The sequence below is a fragment of the Crocodylus siamensis genome, chromosome 1 (genome assembly GCF_052110815.1).
Source record: "Crocodylus siamensis isolate JL-2025a chromosome 1, ASM5211081v1, whole genome shotgun sequence".
In the NCBI taxonomy this organism is placed as follows: domain Eukaryota; kingdom Metazoa; phylum Chordata; order Crocodylia; family Crocodylidae; genus Crocodylus; species Crocodylus siamensis.
The window spans coordinates 181,195,449-181,210,870 of NC_143395.1; the positions used below are offsets into that span (position 1 = coordinate 181,195,449).

The window sequence follows — 15,422 nt, forward strand, 5'->3', positions numbered from 1 at the left end:
GTTGAGAGAGGATGTGCTGATGATGTGTTTACTAAGCCCAACCCCAGACTTTGTTCAGGAACTCTAGTCATGTGTCTAGGTTGTATGAAACTGAGGAAGAAAGTGAAGGACTACAGGTCCTGGATTCTGAAGAGCACAGTAACTCCTTCCTCCCAAGATACATGTAGTTAAACTACTCAAACTAATATCTGGAGTGATCTTGTCATCAAGAAGAGACCAGTGTTGTGTGAAAACAGTTTAAGGTTTTTTCAGCTTTCCTTTCCAGTTTTGTTTTTATCTTAAACTAAAAAATATAAAGTGAAATCTGCAGATCAGAACAACCTCATGCTTGACTTCAGCAGTCTCAAACTTCCTTCCTAAAAACACTCACTTGGCCAGAGGTACATAGCCACTGAGCCTAACCTTTCTGCACCCATTTGGTACTATTGTTAATCCCTGGAAAAGAACAAATCGGGAAAACTGTGCCTGAAAATCATCTGTATGTTTCTGTAATTAGCACTGTGTGATACTGTGGGGACCTTTTTTTTTCCTGTTTTCCTGACCAAGATTTTGAAGCAAAGAAATTAACTCCTGAAAATCCATTGCAAGTTTTACAGATGCCCAATACCCATTAGAATAGAATTAGAGGAGTTGTAATTACTCGGTGGATATCTGCGCAGCGTGTACCTAATCAGTCATGCTTACACTAGTTGAGTCTTAGCATCTCGATTTAAGGATCACCTGTTAATCTAGAATGCCACACAATGGAGGTATATAAGTGTATGGTCGCTATTTTTGTTGATCACTGGAGCGAGTACAGTTCTTGGGATTCTAAAAATGACTGTACCAGGTGATTTTGTGGTAATGGCTTTGGTAAAAGTCTGAGGGCTTCTGCTTCAGTTTGGATGAGGAGTGCTGACTTCAACAGGCAAACAAACAAAAAAACCCACTCTGTTCCCATTCCCTTTCTGTGTAAGCAAATAGGGTAGTGGTTCCCAACCTTTTTAGTCTAAAGCACCCCTTATTAGATTCAAGGTACCCCTTGGAAAATGCTACCTCTTACCTTTCATTTGTTTCTTCATTATGAAAGAAATAAGAGTGATTTGTCTGTTGTAAAGTATTTAGAAAGACCACAACAGATCAGGATGCTATTTTTTACAGAATTCATTCCTATTTGAAATCTCTGGGTTTCTATTGTGAATCATATGTAGGCGTTTGCACACCTAAAAGTGCTAACGTTGTAGACATCCTACAGCACCTTTAAAAATCTCTCATCACATGCCAGAGTGCCATATCACTCTGATTGAGAATCACCAAAATACTTCCTGAAAAAAAACAAGACCTTGCTTTACATGCTGCAGTTGTCCTTGCCATGTTAGTGAAACTGAGGTGCAGTGACATTGGACTGTATGGTGGAACCACTGAGCTAGCGGCAGCCTTCGCTACTGGCAGATTTTTTTTGGACTTTAGTAAAGTCAACATTCCTTGTCTGAAAGATTTATCTATCTCTCTTTTAATACAACCATTTGGTTAGCGCTTGAGCCTCATTTTCACAGAAAACAAGAAAAAAATTACAGTATACTAAAGATATCCTGCAAAAAAAACCTCTCTCCTACAACACATTACTGTATCATCTGGGACGTACCTAGACTCCTGGCAGCCCTGGGTGAACTTTTACTATTAGGCTCTGCTTCACCAAAGATAATGATTTTTTGTTGCATCTTGTTTCATTTTTGAGCCCTGTTTCTGTCTGGATCCCAGGCGGACACCCAGTTCGCCCATGCCTCTGTCTAGCCCTGTGTATCTATCACATAGGATTTCCACTGGCTTTTGACATACATCTCCAAAATTTAAGATTCTCAATTGCTGTCCAATTTAGGGGTGCCCGGTTTAAACTGACAAGGTGTCATCTTAGGGCAGCCATACTCCCAGTCCCATTGAAGTCAATGACTAAATGAGTTCAGTGGTGCACAGTCAATACAGGGAGCCTGATTAATTTGCATTAAATGGTGCTAATTATAATTCTCATGTTTATTTTTGAGGAATGTTTCATAGAGATGACAAAATATTGGAAGAGGCAAATAACTTTTGAAATGTCTTTTATTGGACCAAGTGTGTTGAATTGAGCGAGCTTTTGAACAAGCTATTGGGCAAGGTTTTTGGACCTGAGGAATGGTACTTGATGTCCAAAAGTTTGTCCAACAGCTCTTCCAACCATAGTTGGTTAAATAAAAGACATCAGAAAACATCCTTACCTCTCAGCCATTTCTCAGTCTATCACAGCTACAACACTCCAACCCTACTACAAAATATTGAAAAACTTTCAGTAGTGTAGCATTTCATCCTGACTACATAAATGAAAAGCTATTTATATGCATCTATTATTTATATGCAAGTCTAGAAGCAGAAGCTATTATTAAGGTGGCCTGCAACTGTTTGTATGCCAAATGTTTACCTCAGTTATTTATTTATTTATTTATTTATTATCACAGGTTAAATGTCTCAGCTGTTTCTGAGAATGGAACTAGCAAAAAATACCCAATATTGCAATGCAAAAGAATATGGGTGATGTTTTCTTTAAGGATCTTTATCTATCCCATGCACCAGGGCAAGACCTTGAATTTGCAGGAGGGGAGGAGGGTGCTTTTTGCCAGGGACATACTGCCTTCCAATCCCTATGAAAATCCAACTGAATTACTTAAGTTACCAGCCTCTGAAACTAAGCACAAGCTAAGTTTCTTCTTCTTCCCTCACTTGTCCCGTCTAAGCAGGGTTGCTGTTGCAGATCATACTCCACCAGCTGCTCTCCACCAGCTTCAATCACAGGATCTTTTTCTTACAACTCCTTCCCTCTCCACTATCTTTCTCCATCTCATCTTTAGTCTTCCTTTCCCTGGTAGTGCTTTCGGCTAACTTCTTTTCCCACCTGCTAAGTTAAGCCGCTTGAATGTCAGAAGTTTCTGTCCTCTGAAGAAGCTCCTAGGAGTGACCTCCATGCTGCAACATGGCAGCAAGGATTTGACGGTGAAGCAGGAGAATCCGGGCTCTGCCCTAGGACATACTCTTCTGACGTGCCAGAGGAGGCAGATCCGTTTGCGAGGGGACGCTGTCATGATGTGACAGTGTCAGGGAGGCAAGGGTGCTGGGTCTGCCCCCAGAAGTGTAATGCCAGTGCAGGTGCTGGACATGCTCTCAGTACTGCCAATGCCAAGTGGTGGCACCAATGCAGTTCCTCTGTCCCCTGTCCCCTGAAGCTCACAAGAGTATTTGTCATGAATAAACACTGGGGTTATTCAAATACACCTCCCTGAGGGTGCACTCAGGTCACAGCTGCAGCCATGAGAGTTACGCTTGGCCGCTTCCAAAACGTGGGAAGCGGAGATCCCGGGGCTGGCACCATGCTCAGGCAAACAAGTTTGCGGGTGAGGCCATGGGGCTGTGGCATGAGGGCGCATGCTTTCCTGCCAAGCCACTTGCAGACGTGTCCTTTGTGTACCAAATTCCCCAGCATTTTTTCTCAGCTGCAAGAGGCTGAACATGAAGCCACTTGTACTGCTACCCCGTCAGAAACATATGCCCAGAACTGAGATCTGATCCAATGTGTAGAGAGGCAAATAAGAAAAAAAGGATGTGCCAAAAAATCTCGGGGGGACGGCGCGGGGCAGGCTGGCACCCTGTGGGAAGCCGCCTTGCGCCAGGACGAGCCGCAGCCCCCGACCCATGCCGCAATAAAGCCCGCGGGATCTCGAGCAGCCCAGGCCACCTCGGCCCGCCTCAGGCACCACTGCGGGACGCCCCGCCCTGCCTGGCCACGCTCCCTCTCCCGATTGGCTGCGGACAAGCTCGGGGGGGCGGGGTCCCGGAACAGTAGTTTCCGCGACCTGCTCCCTCCAACCCCCCCTGCAGCCCAGCGCGTGCTCAGAGAGCGCGGGCAGGGGGTCGCGAGGACAAGTGTGACCCCGCCCCGGTTGAGGGGCTAGATCTAGCGCCGCCTCTCGCCTCGGCATGTGGCGGCACTTCCCCCCCGCAGCCGGCTGTTGCTGCCGCCCAGGGGCTGAGCTCGGGGTGCAGTGCGTGTGAGTGAGCGAGGGCGGGAACCAGGCGGCGGCCGCCCTGCGCGGGGCGGAGGCGCCGCGCCCAGCCCGGCCGGCCGGCACAGGCAGCGGCGGCGGGGGAGCGCGTGACGGCCCCCCCGGCGCGAGGCGAGCGGCGCCCAACTGCCGGCGCGGCGGGTGCGGGCTCTGGGGCCAGGTGAGGGTCGCGCATGGAGCCCGGCGGGCGGCCGCGGCCCTGCTGAAAAGCGATGGTGGATGCGGGAAGGGCGACGGGAGCGACCTGCGGCCGGCACCAGCCCCTGCCCGGCAAGGTGAGCCACCCCAGGGGAGCTCACGGCGTCGGGTCGCGCGTCTGTCGCAGTTTATATTATGTATGGTCGCTTCTCCTCGCGGCGCCGCGCCGCCGGCTGCAACACGTTTCCGGGGTGGCTGCCGCTGTGGCGCCGGGCTGGGTGCTGGTGCAGGGCTGGTGTGCCCCGCGGGCTGAGCCCGGCCTGGCCCACGTTAGGCGGAGTTGCTGGGAGCTCGTCCCCATAGCAGCTCCGCGACCCCCCGCCGCCGCTTCCCTGCCTTGCCTGCGCCTCTGGGGAGGGCCACGCACCGGCAGCGTGCAGAGAGGGGAGTGTGCGGGCAGACACGGGTCGGTCCGATCTCGTTTATGAGACAAACTAACATAGTTGGACAATTCTGTTGCAAGCTTTCGGGCACAAACACTCCTCGTCGGGCTAAGGAAGCGCTTGGTCTGTGCTGTTCCTGGAGGGACTAGGAAAGAAGTTGGAGGCCGGGAGCCGCGCGAGAGAGACAGTCAGGGAAAAGGATGGTGGAAAAGCCAGTCCATGAGGATGGTTTAGACGGGGACGATCCTGCCTTGAGCAGGAGTGGACTAGTTGCCCTCCTCAGTTGGCTTGGACTAGATGCCCCCCTTTTGCCTCCCCCTCCCCCCCGTTTCAGTGATTTTAAGTCCCCTGAAGAAAACTCCCTATTCATCCTGCCCATTTTCTTCTCCCCTCCCCCCCCTTCTAGAGAGGTAGGGGCCAGTGGGGGGGGAGGGGAGGAAAAAGAAACCAAACCCCCCAGGTAGCTGTAAGCCCATCTTCCCTTTGCCTCTCTGCAGGTTTGGTGCTTTTTATATGGTTCGATTTTTCCATTGAACTGAGAAGTTTGTTTTCCTTACCATCCTCACCCCCCTTGAGTGACAGATGCATACAATTGAGCAGAAAGCTGGCTAGGTATAAAGGGAGGAACAATGGAACTGATTACACGAGAGACCTGATCCCAACCCTGTTGAAATCAGGGGAAGGATTGGATCAGGCCCAAAGTACTATCAAATGCACCAGGTCAAAAAGAGAAATGACTGCTACTCTTTTCCATCTCAGCTGATCAAGAGATGATTTTTCCACCAGTAAGTGCTGGTAGAGTTTGAGTGTTTAAAATCATTAGTGTCCCTTTTAATGACAATAATTTATGAGTTATAGCAGGGAAGTATTCATCTTTTAACATTATACTTACCAACGAGGATACCTGAAACTACTGCTAGGAGACTCTTTCTGTGTAGGCAAGTCTTAATTTTTTGGAGGGGGCTTTTCTCCTTTTTTGTTAGATGTCTACATTATCTCCATCTGTGTGGTTTTCCTATTTAAGTTTAATTGCAGAGATGAGTGGGTTATACAATGGAGCATACATTTTAGTAATGAAACTTTAGTAATGAATGGTACACTCAGCAATTTACTGAAAATGTTATGTCTATTCCAGAGACATGTACAGTAAGGTCGGGATAGGTGATTTGTTGGACGTTGTATAACAGATACTCAGATGGGAATAGATCCCAGGTCTCTGATACCTAGTCTAGTGCCTTTTCCAGTAGATGACACTCCTTTTGATGCTGAAAGGACTGGCAGCTGCAAAAGGATTTTTAATGCCCTTGTCATCCTGCTTTGCCTATGGCAAGTTAGGGTGTTCCTGATGCTTTCAGGCCCTGTGCTTGGTAGCTGGGGGAGAGTGTGGTTGTTGTGCAGTTTTGTTTTGAATAAGCAAAATGGACACTTGTATAGGGTGGTTTAGATACCCTTGAATAATAGCAGATGTGTAACGTTCTTTTGCTTACGTGATGATTGGTGTTAGTAGTATTTATTACAGTAGCATGAAGATGAGCAGTGACTCTTAGGTTAAAGTTTAGGAGTTGGAGTATGGATAGGATGAACTGGGAGAATGTATGTATGCTTGGGTTCTAACTGCAGAAATGCTTATACCCATGTTTAGCTTGCTGCATGAGTAAGTTCACTGAGCGTTAGAAATTGCAGTGGATCCTTCTCTCTGTGGGTTGCTAGGCACTGGCATTTTGCTTAAAATCATGTATTTTATTACCTGCTAGTGCAACCCTGCTGGTAATAAAACTATTTCAGACCATCTGACACCAAGCCTGGCTACCTCTGAGCTGAACAGTGTCTGTTTTTTGTTTTTTGTTTTTTTTTTACCTTTGAGTCACAAAACAATCTATATTTCTGCTCCCACTGGTAGAGATTGAGAGCTGCAAGATGTTAAGGCTTGCAAGGCCAGTGTTCTGAGTGTTATAGAAGTCTTCTGTCTTTGAGTAGAGACTGTAGTGTAGTGTTTATTATGTAGACTTGGCTGAGATTTCTGTATTCATGCCAATCTAGACTTAAACTACAGGAGAGCACTCTAGCCGCAAAGATACTCAGCTAGATAGCTGTGGACTCTAACACCCCTTTTTTTCAATCTATATTTCATTTCAGACTCTTCTTGCCAGCCTTTTTTTCTTAAAAATTGAAATCCTTCATTTTTTTCAGGATGCGATTTTTAAATTGTCACATTGTTAGTAGTTGTCAAAAGCATTTTGGTAAACCATTTGCTTTTACGAAACTGAAATAAAGCATAACTCCTGCCATTCAGTTGACGATTTTCCAAACAGTGCCTCCATTAAAATTTTAACGGGAAGTGATTAAACAAACAAAAAGGAACAGAAATATAGGGGTGAAATGAGCTTGATCCAAAACTTCATTTTACTGATTTCAATTCTATCTAGTGTTATGTTAAGCTTTTGATAGTTTACTATTCCTTTATCCCTCTCAGCCCAAATATTTGAGGTCAACAGTTGGTGTTTCTTTCCGTAACTTGGGGAACATGAAACGTACTGTCAAATCTGCTGAGAACACTATGGTTTTAAAAATCCTGAGGGTTGAGATGGCCAGAATGGGTCTTGTTTTCCTTTTTTATTCTTAAAACACCCTACTCTTACACAGTTGATTAAACAGTTTTCATTTATTTTCATTGTAAAATGGGTAAACAGATGTGAGGAGTGAGCTCATCTGTAGAACTTTTTAAAATATGAAATCAGTGATGTGGTTATAGGAATATTTTTGTTTGGTTATTGTAACTTATAACCCACTAAAACTTGAAACGAATGTGTTTCTCTTTTTTCCTTTTTATATTTTCCCTGCTGTTTTATATGAATGTCTGATATAGTAAACCATTACACAGAAGTAATTGAAACAGACTTGGAAAGTGTGAAAGTGTTTCTATTAACCCTTCAACTGTTGGTGCCTATGTGAAGATAATCCTTTGAAAAATCTCCTCTAATTTATGAAGAAGCTAGGGTCATTGTGCCTGGTGTGTAAGGAGTTGTTCAATTTTTTTTTTTTTTTTTTTTTTTGCTATTTTCTTCAGGGTCTTTTAGGTTGGGTTGTATCCAGAAAAAAAAATTGGAAAGAAAAAATATAAAGTATTTACTTAATCTGCCTATAAATTATATGTACTTGTTATAGCGCAGTCAGATTTCTTTGTGCATGCAGGTACTATTTTTTCTCTAGCTCCTCTCTCCTTGATTTCATAATACAATTTCTGTTCGTCTAAAAGACCGGCAGTGATTTGAAGGATAAGGAAGAATGGTACTTGAAATGAGAAGAGATTTTCATATTTTCAACTTGAAACTGAAAAGTCACGAATTCCATTCTGGAGAATACATATCTAAATGGATGCAAGATTCCCCTTTCGTATAAAAGTTTTTTGAAGAGATGTTGGGCCCAATCTTGTACCCATCGGGTTATAGTAGCTTATCTGTTGATTTCAGAGAGTGCAAGGTAGGGCAATTTTGGTTTAAAAGATGCATGTAAACTTCCACAAGCTTCCAGGTCCTATATAATGGTGAGAGAGGATTGAATCATTCAAATGCATTATGGTAGGTGGTGCAGAAGAGTGATTGAATAGAAACCTCATGAGAAGCAATTAACATTTAAATAAAAAAAAAAAAAAAAAAAGTCCCAGGGTGCGATGAGTGTGGGGTGTGCAATGTGTTTTAAACAAAGGGAGAATTGATGAAATAATTTCATCAGTAGCTGGTCAGGGGAAACATTTTAGAAAAAGAGTGTTCTTAATACCTTAGCAGTTAGAACCTGTTGAATTGCAGTTCAAAGGTGGGAGATGAATCGCCTTATTCTGGATTATTTTGCTCACATGTACATGAAAACTGGTCTATTAATAGTGATTCCATCATACTAGCAAAGTAACTTGTTCTTTGGCCTCTGAAGGTGGATTGATTTAAATCAGCAAGTAGGACATCTTAATTTAAACTGTTGAACATCCCCCCAGTAATCTTTTTGATATAACCACTTATATTTGCATAGCCTTTTTATACTAAAATTGGTATTTTATGCTAGCCAAGATCTGATGCATTTTATCTATGCACATTTTAGCAGTTCAATTACTTAACATACATTTAATTAGACCTGAAGTTTTTATTGTGTTAGAAAATGGTATGGGGTTGTGGGGGGAGTTTGCATGTGGAAGTGGCCACTGCCACCCATCACACTGTGCTGCTGCTGCTGCTCCACGTCCACCTGTGTACCCCCCGCCTCCTTCCCACTCCATGTTCAGCCCTGCACCCCCCCCACCCCCCAACTGGTTCCATGTCTACCTGGCCTACTCCACTGGAGCCCCGCCCCGCCTGTCATTCTTGACCGGCATTCTTGGTACAGTGCTGGCTGGAGCCACACCCTCCCAGGAACCACAGCATTACAAGACAGACAAAGTCCTATATATGGATAGAGATATGTAGATTCATTTAACTTCTTGAAACTTTGCACTTTTAGATAGCGGTAAGGGCTTGATTCTGTGTACTGCACAAATTTTCAGAGAGACAAGAGGGCTGATCAAGTTTGTTATCTTTCTTCTTGATATACTGCTGTTAATAAGGATGTTATCTCTGGAGACACAAAGCTGCAGTTCAAGAGCTGAAACCAGGCATCATAGAAATGCTTAATGGGATCTTCTAGACTGAGCACTGAGTCCCATTGAGTAGAGTGGTTTTCTTTAATCTTTATTAATCTATAGAGGAGCCTCTGTGAACCCCATAAAATTCATTCTGTGGTTTGCTGTGACCTGTTTATAAAACTTTTCTAAAAAGGTTATGTGAATATATTGTCTCCTAGAGTAAGGATTACAACTTCTAATTATATACTATGATGATGTCTTTGAGCTTTAGCATAAATTAAAACGATCTCTATATAGGTTTAGTTTTTATTTAAAATCATCTTAACAAGAAAAATCTGATTTAAATAACCCCCCGATTGTATGTATTTATTTATTTATATTTAAATTATTGAGAGAGAGATGGATATTGATAATTTTTTTTTTAAATCACCCTGGGTGAGGTGGCTGGCTGTCTTTGATTTCAAAACCAATTGATATTAATGGATGTTAACTGCCTAAACTGTTTCGCACAATTCTTTAACCATTCATCCAAACCTTTAGTTGCTCAAACACATCTGAAAATGTGGTCCTGAATTCATAATTTTAGAAAGAGTAGATCTCATGACCTCCCACCTTTTCTCCATATGTTGGAAAAGAAAAACGCACTTTCTGGTTTCCTCAACTTTGAATCAGTCCAAATGGTAAAACTTTCAACCTGTTCTGCATAATAAAACTAAGAATACTTGGTGAAATGAAAATGCTCCACTTCAATTCACTGGAAAGACTGAAGATGCTGTAATGCATCATGTGACATCAGCATGTTTATAAAGCTTGTATTGACCTTATCTTGATATTTTTTTCTTCTCATTTTATGTAAATAATTAAAAAGTCATCCAACTCATTAAAATCAGGGAGTTCACCATTGCAGCATATTTTTAAAACAATTAATAAGTTATAAATTGAGGCAAATACGAAGTAATACACATAGGGATCAGTGTTGGCAAATATGACATAATGCTTATGGGGGAAAAATAATCTTGGCTATACATGCAGTGTTGGGCTTTGAAGTAGCAGTTATGACTCCAGAAAGCTATTTGAAGTCTTTGTATAGTTAAAAACATCATCTTGGTGTGCAGCAGCAACCAAAAAAGGCAATAAAATGTAGGACATCATTAGGATGGGAATTGAAAGCAAAATGGAAAACATCATCATGCTACAGTATATACTTCCATGGTGGGCCCACATCCTGAACACTGCATGCAATTCAGGTTCCTACATTTTAAAAGAATACAGTGGAACTGAAGTTAAAGAAGGGCAATCAAGATGGTCAGGGGTATAGAGCAGAGAAAAACTGAGAAAGCTAGGAATCTTCAGTTCATAAAGGGAAATGCTGATGGGGGCAGGGGGATATGATTGAGGAAATAGTTATTCACCATTTCCAAGAATATAAGAATAAGGAGGCACCCACTGAAATTAACAGGAGGCGGGTTTAAAACAAACAAAAGGATGCTGTTTTCTACTGGTTGCCGTACAAAGTGATTGAGGAGGAGAGTATAAGTAGATTCAAAACAAAATTAGACAAGTAGTGCCCAGCCTTCCTGTCCTGTAGGCCAGATGAGTGGTGTGGGGTCAGTCCACAGGCCAGATCCAGTGCATGGGATTGATCCGTGAGGCAGGTCTGGCTTGGGGATGATGCATGGGTGTGATCCAGTGTGTGACCCCAGCCCTGTGCACGATTGAGCCTGCCACCCCAGTCCTGGCCCTGGCCTTGGCCCTGTGTGCACTGGATTGGACCTGCCACCTTGCATGTGCCAGCTATGGTCTGCTGCCCTGGCCCTAGCCATGCACGTGGTGGATAAGGCCCTGGTGCTGTGTGGACTGCATTGGGCCTACTGCCCTGGCCCTGCACTTTGGCCTGACCTAACACGGGTCCATATCATCTGGCCTGCTAGGGTTGGAAATTTGGCAGTGGGGAGTGGTGGCAACATTAACTGGATGATGTCTCCATGGGTTTGTTCTGCTCTGCAAGTCATAAATTGAGCCCTCCTGGATCAGACAGATATGTGGATAACTGGTTTGTTGGGAGCTATTAAATAGACCAATTGGGGCTGTATCATTTAACCTACAAAAACCAATGATGGTTGATGGGAGGGTCTGACAGTTGTCATATTGTACTAGAAATGCTCCATTCCTGTACTCTCCCTCTATAGTATCTTTGCTGCTTTTGGAAACCGGTCTGTTTATCATATAGCAGTGGTGGCCGTAGGCTAACCAGGAACTATAAGCTCCCCTCAGTGGCTAGAAAGAAGCCACTAAATGTACTACTAATCCCAGGAGTGCAGGTTATAGGTTAATAACTAGGGTGCCAAGTGAGGACATGAAGTAGAGATCTCTGGCTTTTGTCAGTTTTTAAATTTCTTATACCAGTGCAATTAAATAATAAAATTTGTGCAGGCACCAGAAATAAGTGAAAGGTTAAGTTCAGTCATCTTGGTGTAGCTGTAGTTATGTTTCTATTGGTATACCTTATTTCCCTAGGTGATGAACACTACTGATTATAGCTGCGTACATTGAGCAGACCTTGGGCTTTCCTTCAACCTTTGACTGCAGCTGCAGTTAGTTTGATTCTGTTCTTCATTAGACAACTGAAATTAAGGTCTAGATATTCAAAGCAGTTTAGGCATCTGACTAATTTATATCAATGAAAGTTAAGTGCCTATATACCTTTTGCAGATTGGGGCCCAAGTTATTAACTATGGAAAAAATAAAGCACCTTTGAGGCCAACAGTTGTATATGTCTAGTCCAATCTGAATGGCTTATGGGTCACAAATCTTATAATTTTTTTTTTTTTCAAATACAATATATATATTTTTTTATGGGCCGTTAAAGGCTCTGTGACTTAATCAGCTTGGCTCAGGATATAAAATGGTAATAGGCCATAAGGAAACTGCCTGGAGTGTTCAGTGTTGGGGCTGACCCCTCAGTTTCTACAAATTTAAACTTTAAACCTGTTTTGAAAATGGAGGTGGAAAATGTCTTCACTTTGTAGTTCTGAGAGTAATCTTTTTAAGTGTGAACTGCTTCAGTGTTGCCTTACTGAGTCTGCAGGTACCTTCGGAGTAGTTGTTGCTGCTTTGCAGTATTAAGTATCAAAGAGAAATCGCCAGTGTTGTACAGTTTCACTGCGGCTATTCTGATTTTTATACGTAACAATAAACTTCACTCTTACAGCTTACAGGACTAGAGGTGGAGAAGCAACTGGAGTTATTTATAAGTAAGATTTGAAAACAATGACTATGGGGCAGCAGTAATGCTCAACTTATGCCATTATGTTTGGGGTACTAGTGTAAATGGAGTTCCTGCTCTTCCAATAATCAATGGTGCATACTTACCAAGAAGCTACTGGTCAAAGTCTGATGCCAGTGTAGGTTTGTGGCAGCATACAGGTAAAAATCTTACCCAGCCTTTCCACCAGCATCACAAAGTAGAGGGATACCGAGTCTGTGATTCCCACCATGTTGTTCCTGAACTGTTGGGAACAGAAGCTTCTATGTCTGAGCAGTTGTGTGCTCTATCCATGTGCAAAACTTCATCCCAGTGGCTCACTCCACAGAACAGGTTTATATCACAGTTACTTGAAGAAGCCATAATCTTAGTCAAATCTGAAAATGTCTTGGCTTTGCTCACTGATCCCTTAAGTCAGTTAAATGTTTTTCTACACTACAGTTAGAAAAGTCAAGGAATACAGTTAAAGGAAATTGTTTCCTGAGTGGGTCATCATAGTTTTGGTTTCTAATGAAGATTGCATCTTAGTCCTTTTGGACATATCCAAGACACTAAAGCACCTTGTGATAAAACATGCTTAAGACGGAATAAGTCAGAACTACACAGAATAGAGTTCCCCAGATTTGGTTGTAATTATAATTTACATAGACTTCGAATTACTCAAAACCTTCAAAGTGGTGGTTGTGATATGAGGCACACAGACTGATGGATTGTAAATGGAAGATACTGTGATACGGTTTTATGTAAATAACTGTTTAAGACATTGGACTCCGCAGGTTATTAGGAGTCACAATTATAGAAATTGAAACCCAGGTGACTGCCTTAAGTATGGATTTAAGCCCAATGATAAATTTAGTCTGATAACTACATTTTATAGTCATTTTTCTTTTTAATTTTTGTATTTAGTTGTCAGTCTGATTTAAAATAGTAAAGTCTTAGTTTGAACATTTGCATGGTTGGTAATTGTCATATGGTTCATGATCATCATACTGAGGTGGGAAAACCAGCAAAAGTTAACTTCTGCTGTAACCAAAAGAAAGATAAATATCTTTAACAGATGTTTGCTATATTGCAGCCTTTTAAAAATATAACAAGTTAAAAGAAAAGAAAAAATACTAAGACTTTAAAATGTACTTGATGCAGTTATAGTAGTAAAAGCTTTTTTTATGAAGTGTTCTTCCTTTTAAAAACCCCCCCAGCTTTTATTAATATAATCCCATCAAGTACATTTTAAAGCCTTAGTGGGGTTTTTTTCCTTTCTTTTAACTTGTTTGTTATATTGCAGCCTTTAAAAACTTAACATTTGTTAAATATATTTTAATTGCCTTTGGATACAGCGGAAGTTAACTTTTGCTGTTGTATTTATTACCTTAAGAACCAGAATTCAGTGTCAGCATTCCTGGGATGGGACTGTTTAACTGCAGTTGCAAAGCTACCAAGTGAAGTGAATAGGTAAAACAAGTTTATTTTTGTTTTTTTATGTTACTAATATAGTGTGGTATTGCCAACCCCACTGTGTCAAAAATCATGAGACAAACTCTTAAAACCATGATGTTGTTTTTGAAGTGTGTGTGTGTGGGGGGGGGAGTTTGGAGCCTGTGGAGGGGGCGTCCCCAAACACCCCGGCAGGATGGAGGGGGCTGTGGCTCAGGAGTGAGAGACAGGGCTGGGAGGGGCTCTGGCTTGGGAGTGAGGGGCAGACGCACAGAGAGACAGCTGCCTGTGGCTCATGACCTGCCCTGGCCCTGAGGCCCCATTCATTTCAGTGCCTGCCTCACTCCCTAGGACCCTCACTGTGGGGCCTCGATGTGCCCCCTCTCCCCCTGCCCCTTCACGTCCACAGGCTTACCAGCTTAGTGCTCCCTACATACGCCAAAAGAAGAAAATCCCAAGATTTGATCTCTCTATCAGGAGATCGTGAGTCAGAGTTCATTTAACTTGGAAATCAGGAGTCACATGATTTTTTTTTTTCATGAGAGTTGGCATTACTGATAGTGGTAAGCTTATGACTGGGTGATGAGAAGACATTATTTAGATGTGGATTGACTAATTGTTTTCTGATAAAGTGGGTCAAAGTTTGGACTAAAATACTTGATGGCATATCTTTTAAGCAAATTATTAGTCTTGCCTTATTCTGGTAGCACAATTCTTTCTCGACTAATGGCCAAACTTCAGATTGTTGCATGAAATCTGCCTCCACTCTTATGCTTGAAGTATTTCATTATGTCTTCATAAAGAGGTGGCTTTTAACATTTTTTTTTTTTTTTCCAATTTTTAAAGGTGATTTTTCAAACAATTAGCTATACATGATCTAATAGAGCTTTAATTGAACTGATTGGGCACATCCATACATGCAAGCACGTGTGCTTGCAGCAGCTCAAATAGGAGCGGTGACAATTTGAGCCGGGCCTTTTTGCTTTAGCGCACATGCTCAGACATGCACTTTGTTGTGGAACAAATTGTGCCACTTGGGGCACAGTAACCCTGCCTAGCTTCTCCCGGATCTTCAGCCAGGGGGAGCTAGAGCCCAGGGCCAGCACCTGTGCTGTCCCAGCAATATAAAAAGCTGCCCTGTCCTGGCCCCAGCAGTAAAGAAAAGCCACCCTGACAAGTATCTCAGGGTTACTAGCTCTCAGGAGCTTCTGGGGCCCAGCCAACTGGTACCTGGGGACCCTACCCCTTGTGCCAGCTGGAGTGCTGAAGCAGCCCTGAGAGTTCCCTGCACCTTCTACCCACTGCAGCAGTCTGGCAGTGGGGGCTGCTGCCTGGCTGTGACCTACCGTGCACCTGCCAGACTTGGATGGGAACTGCAGAGCCAGTAGAGGCATCTGCCTCTCTGGGCCCGTGGACTGCGGTTGCGGGGTTGGCCTTTGTACGGCACTACTGCCATGTATGCC

At 43.1% G+C, this 15,422-nt stretch overlaps 1 protein-coding gene across 3 annotated transcripts in view; it reads left to right on the forward strand.

Moving 5' to 3' along the window:
* Positions 1 to 3,873: 3,873 nt before the first annotated feature.
* Positions 3,874 to 15,422, forward strand: part of B3GNT2 (UDP-GlcNAc:betaGal beta-1,3-N-acetylglucosaminyltransferase 2) — a 31,673-nt gene continuing 20,124 nt past the window's right edge. Inside the window, exon 1 of one of the 3 annotated variants that reach the window (XM_090050388.1) lies at positions 3,874 to 4,055. The gene's annotated coding sequence lies outside the window, so the exon portion shown is untranslated. Of the gene's footprint in view, positions 4,346 to 15,422 lie in introns of all 3 variants that reach the window. The other 2 variants (XM_090050380.1, XM_090050369.1) reach the window with 2 other exon arrangements.